General features: G+C 37.2%; 1 pseudogene across 1 annotated transcript in view; it reads right to left on the bottom strand.

Moving 5' to 3' along the window:
• LOC309415712 overlaps positions 1 to 17,628 on the bottom strand; it is a 61,110-nt pseudogene that overhangs the window by 10,814 nt on the left and 32,668 nt on the right. The window contains exons 12-15 of the transcript in view: positions 16,712 to 16,885; positions 15,112 to 15,291; positions 14,983 to 14,999; positions 6,050 to 6,152 (exon numbers count right to left, since the gene is read on the bottom strand). The product of the transcript in view is annotated as an uncharacterized misc_RNA (transcript). The remainder of the gene's footprint in view (positions 1 to 6,049; positions 6,153 to 14,982; positions 15,000 to 15,111; positions 15,292 to 16,711; positions 16,886 to 17,628) is intronic.

Below are 17,628 nucleotides of genomic sequence, written 5' to 3'. Positions count from 1 at the left end.
TTGCAACTCTGCCGGCTGATCAGAAAGCTTTGCATGTGGGAATGGAGAAACATCACCAATATTATTCAAATCAAAAAATACCAGTTTTCTCCATTAATATCTATAAAGACTCGAACTGAACTGAAGCATGTTGCTTAGATGCATGGAATCAGCTTGATCCTAGCTGAAGACTATCATTTCTGTATATCACATAAAACAGGCATGAAAATACAAAACCTTTCACACTCATGGAGCACAAATACAATACCCAAGACTGAATGAATTCTTCTACTCAGATTTTCAGTCAACTGAAAAATTTTCATCTTTTCTTTGAAATATATTTACCTGATTCTGTATATTTGTAATAATCTTTCAGAGTGTCAGAGAAAAAATCTCTTTAAGACTGTACAAAGACATCTCTGATCCTAACTGTCAGTACCTTGCCCTCCTGAGGTAATTTCAGCTACAGTATTGGCTAATTTCTATTGAACATTAAAATACACAAAGAAATAATATTTTATAATTCCAAGCCTCCTGCTTTCTAGAATACAAGAGTGATTTTTTTAATCATGTGCATTGAAGTGGAAGTGCTTTCATATCGTAATCAGCTACTTTCAGCTGTTAAAGAATAAACCAGTACTAGCAGTACTAGAAAATATCTATGTCAAGCAGTAAAAATTGTGTAAATACTGAATTTTCAACAGCACACATAAGCAATTGTATACCTGATTATATTGGTTGTAGTGAATGAATATGCAGATGCATATGAGTGTAGAGTTTGTCTTCAAAGGCTAATACATATGCTTTTTAGAAGTTAATTCTGTGTCACCTGTGGTTTTGCTTTTCCACACATTTTTTTCTGGCATAACTAGTTTTTACATTTTTCAGTGTCTGGCAATTAACAAAAAAACAGATTAGCAGAGTTGATATTCTTGTGGATGTAGCATCTCTGTGAAATCCTTGGGTAATGCCTAGGAACAAAAAGATATTCTTTTTTTCTAGACTAGTTTAGGAGTCAGGTCTACAAAACCCCAAAGTTACGTGGTTGGCTTGTCATATTTCAAAAGGGAAAATGACAGAATAAAAGGAAATAAACAAACAAACAAGCTAAATTTTAAGATTTGAACAGAGAAGACAATTCATTCTGTATAAAAAAATCATTAGAAGAATTAAATATTTATGCATATACCCTCTCTAATATAGTAAAAAGATTGTCAAAGGCATTGTAATGTTGATGTCAGAACAAAATTAGTCATCTGTGAACAAGCATTTATTATCTGATGGTGAATGAACAAATCTTTTGCAACTCATATTGGGCTACAGTTTGCAAATCAAAAAGGATTTTGCTTAGGAGGGGTGCTTGAAAGCACTTGCTTTCATTTCAGCTAACATATAAGAATCTTAATCTTCAGCTTTGTAAAAGAGTTCAGAACAATATGCCCAGTTTTGGTTTGTGTTTCTTAGTGTGTAGGGAAGGTAACTAACACAAAATATGTAGGACAGAAATAGAACTTTAGTTGTATATTCATGTACCTATCTTTTAAAGTATTTGCTTTATTAAAATAAATCAGTATAGTTGGAATACAGACAAATTACAGGGCTTTTGATAAATACAAGTTTATATAAAAAGGTATAAAACACAACAAAGTAGAGACAAAGAGAAACAAAGAGAAAGTGTTTCAACAGAAATCCAGGAGGCATGTTTGAATAGAAGATCTGTATCATCAGATAAATGTGCACTACCCTAAATTTTTGCAGCTATTTTTGTTTGTTATAGTAGATTCCTTTATAGAACATCCCACTCTCCTCTTATCATCACAAGTTGCCAAATTTTTTCCTGTGTTTGATACAATGCAAAGCAAAATCTATTAAACACAGCTAGTCAGGATTGTAAAAAGATTTTTTTCACAACTAAAAAATAATTAATTACAATAATAGTTAATTAAAACATAATTAATCCAGAGTCTACAAAAATCGAGGGGAGTATCTGCAACAGTGATACTTCACTTTTGTGCCATAACGACTATGAGATCAACGTAATGATTCATGGGAGATTCGGGACTATATGAATTACATAAGACTTTTCATAACTAGAAAGAATGCCACTACAGAGAGGATTTAGTACTATATTTGGTATTTTATAAATTAACAAATATTTGTTAACATGTCAATATGAAGGATTGACTATTTCCTTCATTATTAAAGACCTGAAAAATTTTATTTCAATATACAAACCTTTATCTTAGTATACAACATATAAAATTATGTCAAAGAAAATACAACAGTAGCTAAAAATGTAGTATGCAGTGAATTTTATAGCTGACAAAGGAGAAAACAATCCTTTTACACACTCATGAATGTGACATAGTGAATAAAAAAGAAAGCAAAAAACATTATTTGTATTAGGAAAAAATGCCACATTCAGCAAATTAATGATGAACTGACATACAACACCAGGAGGCATCATTTTGGAAGTATGTTAAATAATGAGAGGTGATAGAGAAATTAGGAACCAGAATATGCTGAAAAGAGGTATGCAGAAAGAAGAGTTTGCAGGTACACTTATGAACATAAAAAGGCAGAACAGCCTTTGGCTATGTAGGATGTCAGGAGATGCACTGAAGATTAGGGAAAGAGATGTCCAGGAAAGAAAATTCTCAGGTATCTTATGAATTCTACAACATTTTTCAGATGAGAAAAATGGGCAATGAATGGGGTAAAGGCTTTGCCCATTCATCCGGGGCAATCAGCACCTTATATGTACTATGCACTCCTGCTGATAAAACTCACAGACAGGCTTTTCTTGGTTAATGCTCTGAGAGAATCTGTTAAAGGCATACAGGTATGAAATTAGAAAGCTAGAGAAATGTAATGGAAGAATAAGTCTGCCTTAGACAGCTATATGTAAGAAAAAAAAAACAATATTCATAACAAAAGGAACTGGGCTAGCGTAGAAAATATAGACTAAATGGTGACACATATTTGAAGTCAACATTGAATCCTTTTAGTGTTTTCATGAGGGCAGTAAGAGAGAAAACACAGTTACCTTGGACTACAAGGTTCACTCACCATTGGTATCGTAGGTGGAAGCTATGACTCCAGTGGAATTTTGGGCAGTAACCATTTACCAGCAGGTGCGAAGACTGTAATAATTGAGGGGAGTAGTACACCACCAATGCTAGAGCATAATGTAGGGGAGGTGTTTGTAAGAATGAAAAGTTGTAATAACCTTGCACAAGTGACTGCAGTACTGTGAGTGCCTTCTTCAGTAACCTGTGGTACCAGAAATAAATTGTGCAGATCTGTTCATTGACTCCCTCAAATACATGGAACAGATGCCTGGTCAGCCATGAGGGAAAAAAAACTTCAGGCACACAAATAAGCAGACAGCATTTCTTTGCAAATGCAATGAAGGTATGAAGTCTAGCAATTGTGCTTTGCTCCCATTGTAGAGGGTGAGGGTCTACTGCTGCTATCTGCTCTGCAAAGACATGAAGATTCTGCTATGTGGTGGCTTTTTCAGTGAAAACAAGGAGGACATAATCAACTGGGTGATGACTAACACACTTGGTGGACAAGATAATATCAGAGTTCAAAGAGGACAGTAGTATGGACTGTGACTGAAAAGTGAGCTATGAAAGCTCCTTACTGTAAGAAAGAAAAGACATTGCATTTTGTGTTAGAAGATAAAAATTGAAAATTTGCTTTTCATCTTGGAAAAGGGATAGACAGGATATAATCTGAAGAAAAGCTATCTGTTAATGTGAGAAATTTAACTTTTTTTTATATACTTATTTTTGGATAGGAGATTTCAGGAAGAGTATCTATGAGTGGATAGGCAGCATGTAAGAGCCTTGAACTGTTCTGTGTATGAAGGTTATATGTCTACATTGACTAGAGTCTTTAGCTTAGAAAGATCTTCATCTTCCGGAGGGTGGAGAGGTTTAAAAAAATCCAAAACTTTGAATGAGATAAAGAATATTTCAAAGCCACACAATCTTTGCTGACTGATCTATGACACTGACACCAATAGTGATTATAGCCCTAGACTTATTTACTATGTCCTTCATTTCACTGGGTGCTTCAGCTTTAGAGAGTAGGTGGAATTAATCTCACCTAATTTTAGCCTTCAGAAAGCAAGTTGACTTCTGTTACCCTGCTATCTTGAATCATTCCCAGTCAGTAGAGTGAGAAGGACACCCTATTAAGGTCATCATCTGAAAATAAAACGGGAAGAATATCTAAAAAAGAGAAAATAAATGTGTAAAACACATGGAACAATATTGTGCCTACAGAGTACCTGTCTTTCCTGCTTCCTCTCCCTCTCCCTCCTCTTACAATGGATCCTAGAGGCACAGCTTAAAAACTAGACCTCTAACTTTATGACATGGTTAAGTCATATAATCCTGCCTGTCAATAAGAAACATGCACACTACCTTTGGTTTGCCATATCAAGCCATGTTTGGAAAACAAAAAAGTCTTTGTCTTCTGCAAGTGCTTTACAGCTTCAGCTGGCAGCCAGTTGGCGTGTAGATTCTGGGTCACGTTGTGTAACATGCAGCCTGCAGAAACTTTCCTTTCCAAGAAGTGCCAGAAGCAGATAGCCACAGACATCACAACGCCAAGTCCTGTACCTCATCTCTAAGTGAGGGCATCCTATGGCATCTCCACACCTTGACAATAAAAGTTTCAGTAAAGTATCAACGTCATTAAATTCACACCAGATGTTCCAGAGAAGAGATGCAAACCTCTTGCTCTCATTCTACATTTAATGTAAAATGTAGTATGTTGTTCCGTGGATTTGTTTTCACGCAATTCTAAAAATATATAATGACCAAACCTATAAAGACCATAGATCATACTTTGTCCCCTAAAGCAGAAAGCGGTACATCTGATGAACTCTTTATGTTCTTTGGCTGAAAACACTAATGCTCAGAAAAATTCCTCTGAATTGCAACCACATTTAGTCTTGAAAAAGCTGAAGCTAACAGTTCATCACTAGCAACATTTCTTAAATGGGCCACTAAACACCAGATCCCCCCCGACATCTACTTGAATGCTGGTCACTTGGATTGGATTCTGAGATAATTTTTCATGATTCTTAATAATGATTTTTTTCCTCACTATTTCTAATCATCCTTATTGGAAATTTTCTGTACATCTATATAATACTTTTTTTTAAAATAGACTCTTGAAGATTTTTTCCCTAGGTCGAGTGAATGCAAATGATCATGCTAGTATTCCTGAAATCTGACAGCAGCAATTTCCTCAAGAGAACAGTGAAAAAAATTTAGAAAGAAAACAGATTTTTGCTTCCAGCTTCTAACGCCTTCAGTGCACAGTGAGATAAGCAATGAGAAATGTTTGAAAAAAGGACTTAAGCTGAAACGAAGGGCTTTTTAGCATCTATTTTCTGTCTTAAAACACATATTTTAGTTGGCAAGCTTTCATTGCATCACTGAAGAAATATAATTTTCTAACTATAAAAATTAATAAAAGAGAAATTCCTTTCAGTTTGGGATGAAGATTAGTAAAATTACATTGGTTGTTTTACAAGTAAACTCCTGCTGGCTTTCATGGAAATTGGTATAATTAGTAACCTCCTGCAAAATCAGTAGAGGAACATGAATGGCATTCTTATTTAAACACACTTTCAACAATCAGGAAGAAAATAAACGAATTATGGAAGCATGTATACATATCCACATGTCCACTCACAATCTGTGAGCTTAAACTTCAAATATGTAGTTATTCATTGAACTGCTTGGAAACAGAGAGATTACTTTTTCCTTATGTGTTTCCCTCCTTTGCACTGTATATTTAAAAGCTAGCTTTAAGTTGCAACAAATTTTGCATGGACCTTTCTGATGAATCATAATTAATCCAATTGATAAGAGGCTTCAGAGTAACAAAATAAATACAAGACTGATTCTTTTAAACCAGTCACTATATAAACTTTGCAGAAAATGCTGCTATGATTGTGAAGCACTCTTTAAAGAAATGTCCTAAAAGTGTAAGACATGAAGAACAACTGTTTTTTTTAACTGCCTCTTCCTGTGTGGTCCAGTACCATAAGACACTCCTGGATAACAGCATGAAAAAAACAGATGTCCAAAATTATTTTTCCTATGTTTTGCCAAGGATATTTTCTTCAAAAAATGCAGCTGTCATTTCTGTGGGTGTCTACATAAAGTCCTTTTGCAGGTTCATTGGTTATCTGAATTAAAAGAAAAAATACTGACTATATATTTAAATTTGCTTTCTGTTTTTCACTGCAGTGCTATGAAGTTAACAGATGGGCTCCAGTGATATGTAAACATTATTTTCTGAAAGGAGTAGATTCATCTAGAATAGGTTTTTGTATTTAGTCAGATGAACATGCAGATTATATAACAAGTGAAATTAAAACTTTGTGGAATTTGAATATGGAAAAGAAGAGATTTGAAGCAGGACAAGATGCAAAAGAAATGATCTTGCAGAAATGGGTATAACCATGCAACAAATTAGCTGAAAGTTGAGTGAGTATATCCTATGGTAATTTAACTGTTTTGTTTAGCTATTATAATATCTTGTTTTCTAGTCCTAGTTCAGCAGACATCTCTCTTACACAGCAGAAAGAATGGCCAACCAGGAGAAGCCAACATCTTGATTAAAAAGGTAGGTGTCACAAAGGTAAACACGTGTGATAAGTATGAAGAGACGATATAGAATCAGAGAGATCATATAATATTTGTTCCTCACAATATTCTTCTAGGCACCCATGATTTGTGGCTTATGTTTTCCTAAGCCAGAGGTGGTTTCTTTGGTTTTTAGATTTTACACAGTAGTGGTAAATGGACATTTTTCCCTGGAAATATGCCCAATTGCTTTTTGGGCATTTGGGCAAAATTACATTTTGCCATGTAAACTTTCAGCCTTCACAATGTTTTCAGCTAGAGCACCAGTGAACTTTTTTTTTTTTTTTTTTTAATTTGCTAGCTGCTGGCTTAATTTGATGCCCATGCTCCATTTTCTAGGGAAAAACATTCCTCATTTCAACTACTGCATATTTCTCTTCTAATTCCTTTGATTTTCTCATCACAGAGCTCTGCTACTTCTTTTTTATCCATCTCTTTTCCAGGATGAAGGTTTCTAGCCTGTTTAATTGTTCCTCAAGAAAGCTGTTTTATACCTGTGATGATGCTTGTTGCTTTTTTATAAACCCTTTCTAATGATGAAGCTTTTGACAGAGAAGGACTAGAATAGCACACCGAACGCAAAATGTGGGACCACCACTGATTTGTACAGTGGCATGGTGTAGATCTGTACTCCTCTCAATGATCTTCCATTGGTTTTTTGTCTTTTCCTGACTATTTTCTTATTCACAGAACTGTGAGACACAACATCCCGATCAGATTGCTTTATAGGCAGAGTTAGGATTTTTTCCCACATGCGTTATTTTATCTACCCTGGTTTACATTTGCCACTTTATTACCCATTTTATTGCACGAGATTCTTGAGAAGTTCTTCAGTTTTCTTTTGTTTTTAGTTCTCCAAATATCTTAAATAATGATCATCACCTTTTACAGAGCAGTTACAAATGTAATGAACAGCACTGACCTCAGCAAAGAGAGTCATAGGATTTTACTAATTACTTGCATTGCTGTCAATACTGATTATTTATTTATATCCTTGGTTTCTGGTCTTTAACCAAATACAGACATTCCTTCTTATTCAATGGTACATTACTTGCTTTACCAGTCTTTGGTTGGTGACTTTGCTGCATATCATCCAAATGCTTTGCACCTGTTGACTCTAGACCTCCAATAGATTTGTGAGGCCCTATTTCCTTTTACAAAAGCACCATGACCCTTCTTCCCCAGCAGACTGTGCTTACACATTTTCAATGCCCCTTGAATCATTTTTAAAAACTGCCACACTGTCACACTTGTCACGCAGCAAAGATTTGATGCCAAGGCAATTTGAACTGGTCTATTAACATGTGGATGAGTAGTACACTTTTTTCATCCTCCTATTCCTCTAAAATTTTGGGGTCAATACTACTGTGCCCTTGTTACTTGCAACTCTCAAATATAGCAATGTGTTCTGTCCACATCACTTCTGCCAATATGAACATTTGAGACAGATCAAGGAGGTTTCAGGTGGGAAATACTCACAGTTCATCCACCATAAGTACAAATGTAAAGCGCAACTATCTTGTCCTTTGATAATTTTCTTGACTGAAAATTTCCACTTTAATTTATATTAAATTATATATATGTTAATTATGTGCTTAATTTAGAGGCACCACAATGTGAATAAAACACTAAATTTGGAAAATACTTGATTTGCTGGAACTTTGGATTCTTCAGGTCTTCACTACCAGCAATGCTGCCAGTCAGTTCATTCCAATTCACATATTTATGAATATGTTGTGTCTTACAACACAAAAGAAAAGAACCAAAGACACAAATATATCCCAGTGTGTAAAATCAACATCCACAACTATATATTTTGTTTGAGAGATCCTATAAGGAAATTGTTTTATATTTTGCTGTGTATTTTTTGAACATATTACATTGGGAGGATTTGACAGCACAGGAGCAGGAAAACTTTCACAAAGCATAGAGCTTAAATGGAGCTGGAAGTTCTCATGAACTGAAATACCTGAAGAACGAATATCATGAATACATCGCTCTTTTGATAACTTTATTTTAGTGTACTAACCAAATTATAACCAACTGTATTGGGCTTGCGTGGCAAGGTTTTGGTAGCAGAGGGGGCTACAGGGGTGGCTTCTGTGAGAATCTGCTAGAAATTTCCTCTATATCTCTCAGAGACAGTGCCAGCTGGCTCTTAGACTGACCCGCCACTGGCCAAGGCCAAGGCCAAGCCCGTCAGTGGTGGTTGTAGAACCTCTGGGATAACATATTTAAGAAGGGAGTGGGGGAGTGGGGGAAGAGGAAATCCCTGTGCAACAGCAACTTCAGCTCTAGAGAGGAGTGAGAATATGTGAGAAAAACAACTCTGCAGACATCCAGATCAGTGGAGAAGGAGGGGGAGGAGATGCTCCAGGCGCTGGAGCAGAAATTCCCCTGCAGCCCGTGGTGAAGACCATGGTGAGGCAGGCTCCCTCTGCAGCCCATGGAGGTTAATGATGGGGCAGATCTTCACCCGTGGAGGACCCCACACCAGAGCAGGTGGATGTGTCTCAAAGGATGCTGTGGCCACATGGGAAGCCCGTACTGGAACAGGTTCCTGGCAAGACCTGTGGACCCGGGGAGAGAGACACAGTCTGGAGCAGGTTTGCTGACAGGACTTTTGACCCCATGGGGGACCCACGCTGGAGCAGTCTGTTCCTGAAGGACAGCACCCCATCCTTAGGACAAGCACTAATGGTTTTAAACTAAAAGAGGGCAGATTTCAACTAGATCTAAGGAAGAAATTTTTCATAATGGAGGTGGTGAAACACTGGAATAGGTTGGCTAGAGAGGTGTTAGGTGCCCCATCCCTGGGAACATTGAAGGTCAGGTTGGATGTGGCTCTGAGCAACATGATCTAGTTGAAGATGTCCCTGGTCACTGCAGGGGGCTTGGACTAGATGACCTTTAAAGGTCCCTTCCAACCCAAACTAGTCTATGATTCTATGATTCTAAGTAACATCTGGTTGATAGCCAGCTGAATATGATCCAACAGTATGCCCAGGTGGCCAAAAAGGCCAACAGCATCCCGGTCTGTATCAGAAATAGTGTGGCAAGCAGGAGTAGGGAAGTGGTCATGCCCCTGTACTCAGCACTGGTGAGGCTGCACCTGAAATACTGTGTTCAGTTTTGGGGCCCTCACTAGAAGAAGGATGTTGAGGTGCTGGAACATGTACAGAGAAGAGCAACGAAGCTGGTGAAGGGTCTGGAGAACAAGAGGAGTGGATATAAGGAGCGGCTGAGGGAATTCGAGTTGTTCAGTCTGGAGAAGAGGAGGTTGAGGGGAGACCTTATCGCTCTCTACAGCTACCAGAAAGGAGGTTGTGGCGAGGTGAGTGTTGGTCTCTTCTCCCAACTAACTAGTGATAGGACGAGAGGAAATGGCCTCAAGTTGTGCCAGGGGAGGTTTAGATTGGATATCAGGAAAAATTTCTTCACTGAGAGAGTGGTCAGGCATTGGAACAGGCTGCCCAGGGAGATGGTGGAGTCACCGTCCCTGGAGGTGTTCAAAAAACATGTGGATGTGGTGCTTCAGGACATGGTTTAGTGGGCATGGTGGTGTTGGCTTTATGGCTGAACTTGATGATCTTGAAGGTCTTTTCCAACCTTAATGATTCTGTGATTCTATGGTTCTATGAACATGTTATATCTTTAAAAATCATGAAAATGGCAATGACTTGAAGGCCACTACAGTGGAGGTTACATTTTGCATTACAATATAGCAAATAGCAACTTTTTAATCCTGAAGCATCCTTCTATTTATCCCATACTATAAATGATAACTATAAAAACACAATTCTGATCTGGCACCAGCTTTGTGAAAAAATATTGTAATGCAGCATGAAAATTACATGTCTCTCTTAAACTTTTAATAGGTGTGAAATGGTGAGTTTTACAAGAATATTTGATTTCTCAGTTTTATTACATGCTATATAATCTTTTCTGCAATATCCTTGGCCTTTTCCCTGTGAAATTTACTCCAGTCTGCAATAGAAAGTAAATCTTATGAGTGTTCATACTAAGTACAATTTCATATTCAGTCACTTTTAAAATAGCAGAAGTTTTGGGATTTGTCATTTTGAAAAACACTGACCATATTTTTAGGTTTCAGTGTTGCCATCAGGTTTCTCAGTCTCATATTTAGACCTAAAATGAAAGTGACTTAATTTTCTGAAGAGCTAAGCACCATCAAATCTGTAAGCCCATTATCTTGGCTGTGGTGGCTTAACAATCAGAAACCGAGGCATCATTAGGCATTTAATCGCTGTATATGAATTCAAGCATATTGTGTGAAAGCTGTTATTGTTCTTACAAATATAAACTATACCGCATACATGAACTGGGGTAGAAGTATATATCTGTACTTATACTATACAGATTAAATCTCAGCTGCTTCTAAGCCAATAGTAAAATCTAATCAATTGTTACACAACAAAGATTTTGTGCACAGGCAATGTAGAATTAAGTATTTTAACAGATTAAAGATATGTTTAGAAAAGACTGATGTTTCAAAGGGGCCTACAGGAATTCTTTTTCAAATAAGCCCAAGGAATTAATTTCCTAAGTATCACCAACATATTTAGATATTTGATATTGATATCTGAAAATACCTGCCCAACAGCATGTGCAATGAAAAAATTCAATTGATACCATTCTGAATACCCTTGGTTTTCCTCAAAATGCTGAAAAGCTGCTAGTGGGTCAGAGCCTGTGCTCAAGACAAACACTAGTGCAGCCGAGGCAGACACATCTTCATATAGAGGTCCAAGTCCAGTCTGGGGATTCTCTATGAATTATTTTCCAAGATCCTCTATTACAATCTCAGCAAGTGCAGAGGCCACCAGAGGAAATAATGATGCAGCAGTATATAAATGTAGTAAAGCTGAAAAAGAGCTGTAGCTTAGTAGCAAATCCAATGCTTCTTGCACAATACCTGACAAAATCACGTGTCCTATTCTTTCATCATGTTACAAAAAATAAAGATTCAATAATAAAAAGTCTGTCATCTAGGGTACTAACCTGAAAATTTGTGATATCTAGAAACAAATGCCTCAGTGTATCCACAAGCAGATGAAAGAGCTCTTTGCAATCTACTAACTCTAATAATATTATCTTTATACTATAAATGCTTCAAGAAATTGAGGTCAGCTTCTAGAAGCTGGAACTGTTCCTTAACACAGGGTTGAACTACAAAAGTGCAGTCTTCCCAAGTAGTTTCACTGAAGCCACAGTTCCCACTTCATTCACAAGAAAAGACTGTAAATGGCACTGGTGGCATTTTGATCTGTAAAAAGCCCAATTATTCCTCTGTGCAGGAAGTACAGGCAGGAGCCGTCCTGCAGGTCTGTGTTCTTCCTTAACAGCTATGAAGTTTCAAGCTAGTCTGGCTCTACCTTGCAGCCAGCTTGATTTGGCTCCTAGAGAGAGACCATGTCCTCACTGTTTCAGAACTCATGATTACTCTTACAGACAGTTATTGGAGCTTTGGAACACATAGAAATCAAGAGGAACCGTACCTTTTCTGTGATGAAGAACTTTACCACAATTAATTTCTGAATCATGGTCAATTCCAAGTCTCAGGAAGCTTTTGTCACATTTTCATTTTTTTCTTCCTTGTGTTGCTGCAAATTCAAATGTCCCCAAGTTTCTGGAATAACATGAATTTCAAGGTACTCTACATATGAAACTACCATTATCTGTGCCATGAATTTGTGATCCATGCCGTATCAACCCAGTATGTCTAGGTCATATTTATCATAGAAATATAAGAAACATATTTTTTGTACTTTTAAGCTAAAATCCCTTTAAACTTTCTCAAAGTGAACACGCTAAGATACATTAGGGATAAAATAATAATCAGAATCTACTTATTGCATAAAAATCAGTGTATAAGTGTTTGACCCTGCTCTGACCAGAGAAGTTGGACTAGGTGATCTCTCGAGGTCTCTTCCAGCCTCGATGATTCTTTGATAGCAAATAGATCCTTCTCCCTGGAATTAGGAAGGAGTGCTTGAAAGAGTAAACTGAGTGTAAATGCTTCAAATAATATTAATGGAAGGGATAACCTGCCTCACTGATTTAAGGAAGACATGAATTATACTGTCATCTGATTGACAGCCCTATCCAGCTTACTTTTGGAGAAAGTTGTGTGTGTGTGGAGAGTGGCGTCCATGCAACATGCCTCATCAAACCAGGGCACAAACACTGGTACGGACTGAGTTTGGGAGAAGGAACAGAAAAGTGTGGGAAGAAGAGAGGAGGGGGGAAGTACTCCCAAAACTCTTCCATATGGCTTCTGTGGAGGCAGAAGCGGAGTCTCAGACTGTACTATCAAAGTGTGTGCCAAGAGCCTTTCACCCAGGTAGAGAAAACACAGATAAATGGCCTTTAGAAAACCAACTACAGACAGAACTGAGCCATTGTCTTTGAAACTGTTCAAAAATAGATTCTGTGAAATAAGGCAGTGTAAATATAAAAAAATCTGCTTTAAAATAATGGATTGGCAATCACAAAAAGAACTTTCCAATCTAATTTCTAGTTTCTTTTGTTACCTAATTTAATTGAGATAGGTCTACAAATCCCGTCCTTTTGAATTCCATTGGGAGTGCTTCATCTCAGTCATAGCTCGTAAATCACATGGTGTCTTCAAGCTGTGGCACATCCAGTTTAACAAGGCATTGTTCTTGAGTAGAGAGACTAATCAGTGAAAATATAATTAAGAGAAGAAAAAGAAAAATTTAGGAAGGATATGACTTTCAACAGGCAAAATACAAGTGCTATAAACCAAACAGCATTATAAATAATATCCTATTTCAAAAAGGCATTTAAATATATTCTCAAATTAACTGCCAAACTGAAGATACCATTTAAGCATATCTACAAACACATTCTTAAGTTCCACTCACAAGGTGAAGTGCTAATCTGAGCATATTTTCCTGGACTCAGGCCAGAAAATGACAAATAGCTTAACATCATGCAAGCCTTAGAGGATACCATATCTTAGAAAAATATTAATTGTGGTCCTACATATCAATATTTTTAAGTCTAAACTGTAGAAAACTATCTTTCTCCCCTATCTACAAATACCACTCTGAACCTCAAATATCAAATCTCTGATGATTTTCTTTGACCCGAGCCTATTGCAGGGTACCTTAACTCAAGCTCGCAGGCTCCTGGACGCAGAACTCCATTCTGCATCTCTAACTTCTCTCTGCCACAGGGTTTCAAGGCACAGCATAAAGCTAGACAGGAATTTGTGTTACTCAGAGAGACCTTGAGAAGTGTCTATGTTGCATAGAGAGTCTGACTAGGAAGTATAACCAAATGCTGCTCCAGGTTATTATTCTTTTCCAAAGAATAGTTTAATAGTTTTACTAAATAGTTGAAAGAAGAACAGATTAGTTTTAGATGAGCTCATTAACTTAACATTAATTATACCAGAATCCTGGAGTCATTCACTAGACTGTCTAGAATCATTATTCTTACTTGATTTCATATGCTAGATTACAGTTTAAACTAAAGATCTCACAGATCATCACAACTTCTCACTAGTGACTCCCTTTTTCTCTAAAAGTAGCAGTGTATCAGATGACAAACACATGTAACAAAATCACTAGGGAGGCAAGATAACAGGAAAATTAACTTGTTTTAATACGGGGACTGCTGCAAGCTTACATATTCTTATTTTTGTTTTGATGGGGATAAATGAAGTGAAATACTGGGGAAAACAGGAACAGAAAAATCTGGTCCCTTCAAGAGAATTCTTGTGTGACCTCAAAGAAAATTTCTTTAGTCAAATGTTTCTTGATACTTGGTTTAAATTCATCCACCTCACAGTAAAAATGACCTTATTATAAAAGGTGATGAATATTTATCAGATATAGCAATAGATGGTGTGAGGAACTTGCGAAATTTCTGTCAGTGAAGATTGCTAATAACAGCTTAAACAAATGCCTATAGGAAGAGATCTAAATCTCCAGCCCTGCTTTGGAACAGGGGATGTGCACTCAAGGTCTAAGAGCATTTTCTAAGATTTATTTAAGTATCTTGACTTAAAAAGTAATTTTTATATATATATATATATATATGGTTTGGAAATGAGGGAAATTTTATCTGTCACAGAGAGTAAGGATCAATACAGAATCTGGACTTGGAGTAAAGCATGAACATTTTTGGAACGTTAATGATTTTTCTTAATTTCTTAGGATGTATTTATAAACAGAATGAATGCTCTCATGAGGCATAGGACAAAAAAGTTTGCTCTACTTTTCAGGGTCAATTCAAAAGATCCATACTAATCCCATCTTTTGAGAAACGCCTTTACCTTTTTCTACAAATGTTCTAGTTTATAAATGTGGAATTTTTAGTGCAATTTAATAAGACACTATTTTAGGGCATTTTAACTATGAGTAATGCAAAATGCTATTTTCTTAAAAGATATATTAAATTAAGCTCCTTAAAATACTTCAAAAAAACCTGATACATGGGATCTGTCTCTGGCAGACTTGCAATTACAGAATACATGATAGATCCTTGACTGGCTCAGGTTTGAGTATTGCTCATGAACAGCATTTATTTTCTGTTACATTGCTTCTGCCTCTTGCAGCCTTGCAGTAATGGCACCTGATGTAACCTAAAAGAAGTATATTTTTCACAGCATTTTTGCAGTGTTTCTGAAACTAGGAACTGAACACTGGGGACACTGGGGAAAACTTTCTCATCTCAAGGCTCCAGTGGTTATAGGTACAGCTTGCCTGGGCATAACCCTCTGGTGGTATGTAAAAGTTATCTCATGCTGAAGGAGACCTGACTCCACCTCAAATGCTGTCTAGCTCTTCTGTTCACCACAGGTGGAAGCTCAAGACCAAGGCATGTTTCTGTCTTGGATACCGTGCAGTTTTAGTAAAGGATAACAATATACACTTAAAAACAAGAGGACTCCGTAGCATTTGGAGGCTTCAGAGATGCACAAGCTAATCCCAAGAAAGGGATTAGCCAGTATTTATTCTACAGGCACTATTCCAGCAGGTCATGAAACTGAGTCTGAGTTTCTGATAAAAAATTCTAACTAGAAGACAGGAAAATATATAATATGTTCAGATTGTTTTAAGAATAATCAGTTGATGATGGTTACTCAAGCAAAGCAACCTCTCAGCTCTGTTTTCTGAGTGTTGTGGAGATCTCAATGTTCTTTTTAACTGCAGAGGGGCAGCATAAATTCTCAAAAAGTCAATTAAATTATGACACATTATACCAGTTGAGGAATGCCTACTATGGAGAAATCTGTACAAAACTACTTCAAGTATGAGTGATCTCTTGAGAAAGGGAAAACTACTTAACTCCTTAGGGCACCCTTAGTTATGTGGAGGCTACACAAAAACTGCCTACCTTTCTTGGTCAGAATGACTTTATAGTGCAGAGCTCGGTCTACTATTAGGTCAGCATGAGTTCTACAACAAACAGCCAGCTGTTTATCATAAATATCACAAAAATATCATGTTTGCTAGAAGCCCCATTTGACCAATAAAATAAAGATAATGATGAATAAGCATGGAAAGAATAAAAGTTCTTGAGCTTAATAAAGCCACAGAATAAACATTGCCATTAATATAAATAAACAAATAACATGAAATTGCAATTCAGATATACTCAAACTGACTATATGGAGAATTTTCATTCTTGAACAGGCTTTAGAAAATTGACAGCTTTTCTCTGTTCTAAGGAGGAGCTATCTTGCTACACATCATAAGCTACTGTGGCCACTGACAAATATGGTCTATAATAACATCCTATCAGCATAATATTTAAAACCTTAAATGTGAAGATTTGAAAACATGAATAAAATACACTGTAAGAAAGCACTGTGTGCAATTCTTGTCAATTTTCAACTAGGGTTTTATTCTAATTAGTTGTATTAATAAGACACCTTTTCACAAGCTGGATGGTACTTCCTCTGCAGAAATAATTATATTCAGGAGAAATATGAAACCAAAAATCAGCACATCAATCATTTATTCTGATTTCTGACCAAGAACTGCAAGCATGTCTCCTGCATTTGATTCCTGCAGTGGGTTGATGAGTTCTTCATTGTCCAGGATATTTCCCTGAGAAACAGAAAACTTACTGAGAATTTTGTCTTCAGTGGTTTTGATTTTGGTTTTTTTTTTTTTTTGGTCAGCATTGGTGCACACAATTATTTGAGTTCTTTGATCTTCAATCTTCAGTTCCTAGAAATGCAGAACATCACTAGGGAAGATCTGAATTTCTATTGGTTTCTCTGTCACTTGTGATCATTGCTTTCCTTTTTTCCAATTCAGGGGTCCATCAATTCTCACCCTTTCCCACAAAAATTAAATCAGATTCCTTTCTGTTTATGGACCTCTGAAGTGTCACAAAGAGATCACAGCAGAGAGTATCTCACCACCACTGCTTGCTACTTCATCGTGATGCTGTTGCAGGGTTCAAGCTCAGCCCAACTGGAGGCTTCATTTGACAGACCTGTCAGACCTTGGCAGTGCAAAAGCACTGCACCTACTCCATATTAGCAAATCTGCAGATGGAGCAGAAGCTATCCTCCTGATGCCAGAACTCATAAACTTCCACCCTTTGCCATAATGAGAGTGTCTATTTCCCAAACCAGTAAGTACAGATTCTACCTGCGCTGCATTCAGTACACTTTTAGGCTCAGGGTCTTGAAGCTGCAGAGTCGTGGAGAAGACCTGCTCAGTCTCTCTCATCATCTCTGATGCTGCACAGTCTGCTGACCTCCTCCTGCAGCTCTTTATTTAACAATGCTGTTTCTCAACACAGGTACACCTCCTGCAGCATGAGAAGCCTTCCCCCACTGCCCCAGCCTCAGCAAGAGGCCTCAGGCTCTCGTGGAAGGCAACATCCACCAGCCAGAGCTCCGACTGGGTCAATGGGTTGGATGCTACCGGGACAGTTATACCAACAGCTGTTGGGGACCATG

The sequence above is a fragment of the Phaethon aethereus genome (assembly GCF_964289735.1).
Source record: "Phaethon aethereus genome assembly, chromosome: Z".
NCBI classification, from domain to species: Eukaryota; Metazoa; Chordata; class Aves; order Phaethontiformes; family Phaethontidae; genus Phaethon; species Phaethon aethereus.
The sequence above is the reverse complement of the archived record's forward strand: the minus strand, read 5'-3'. Positions and strand labels throughout refer to the sequence as shown.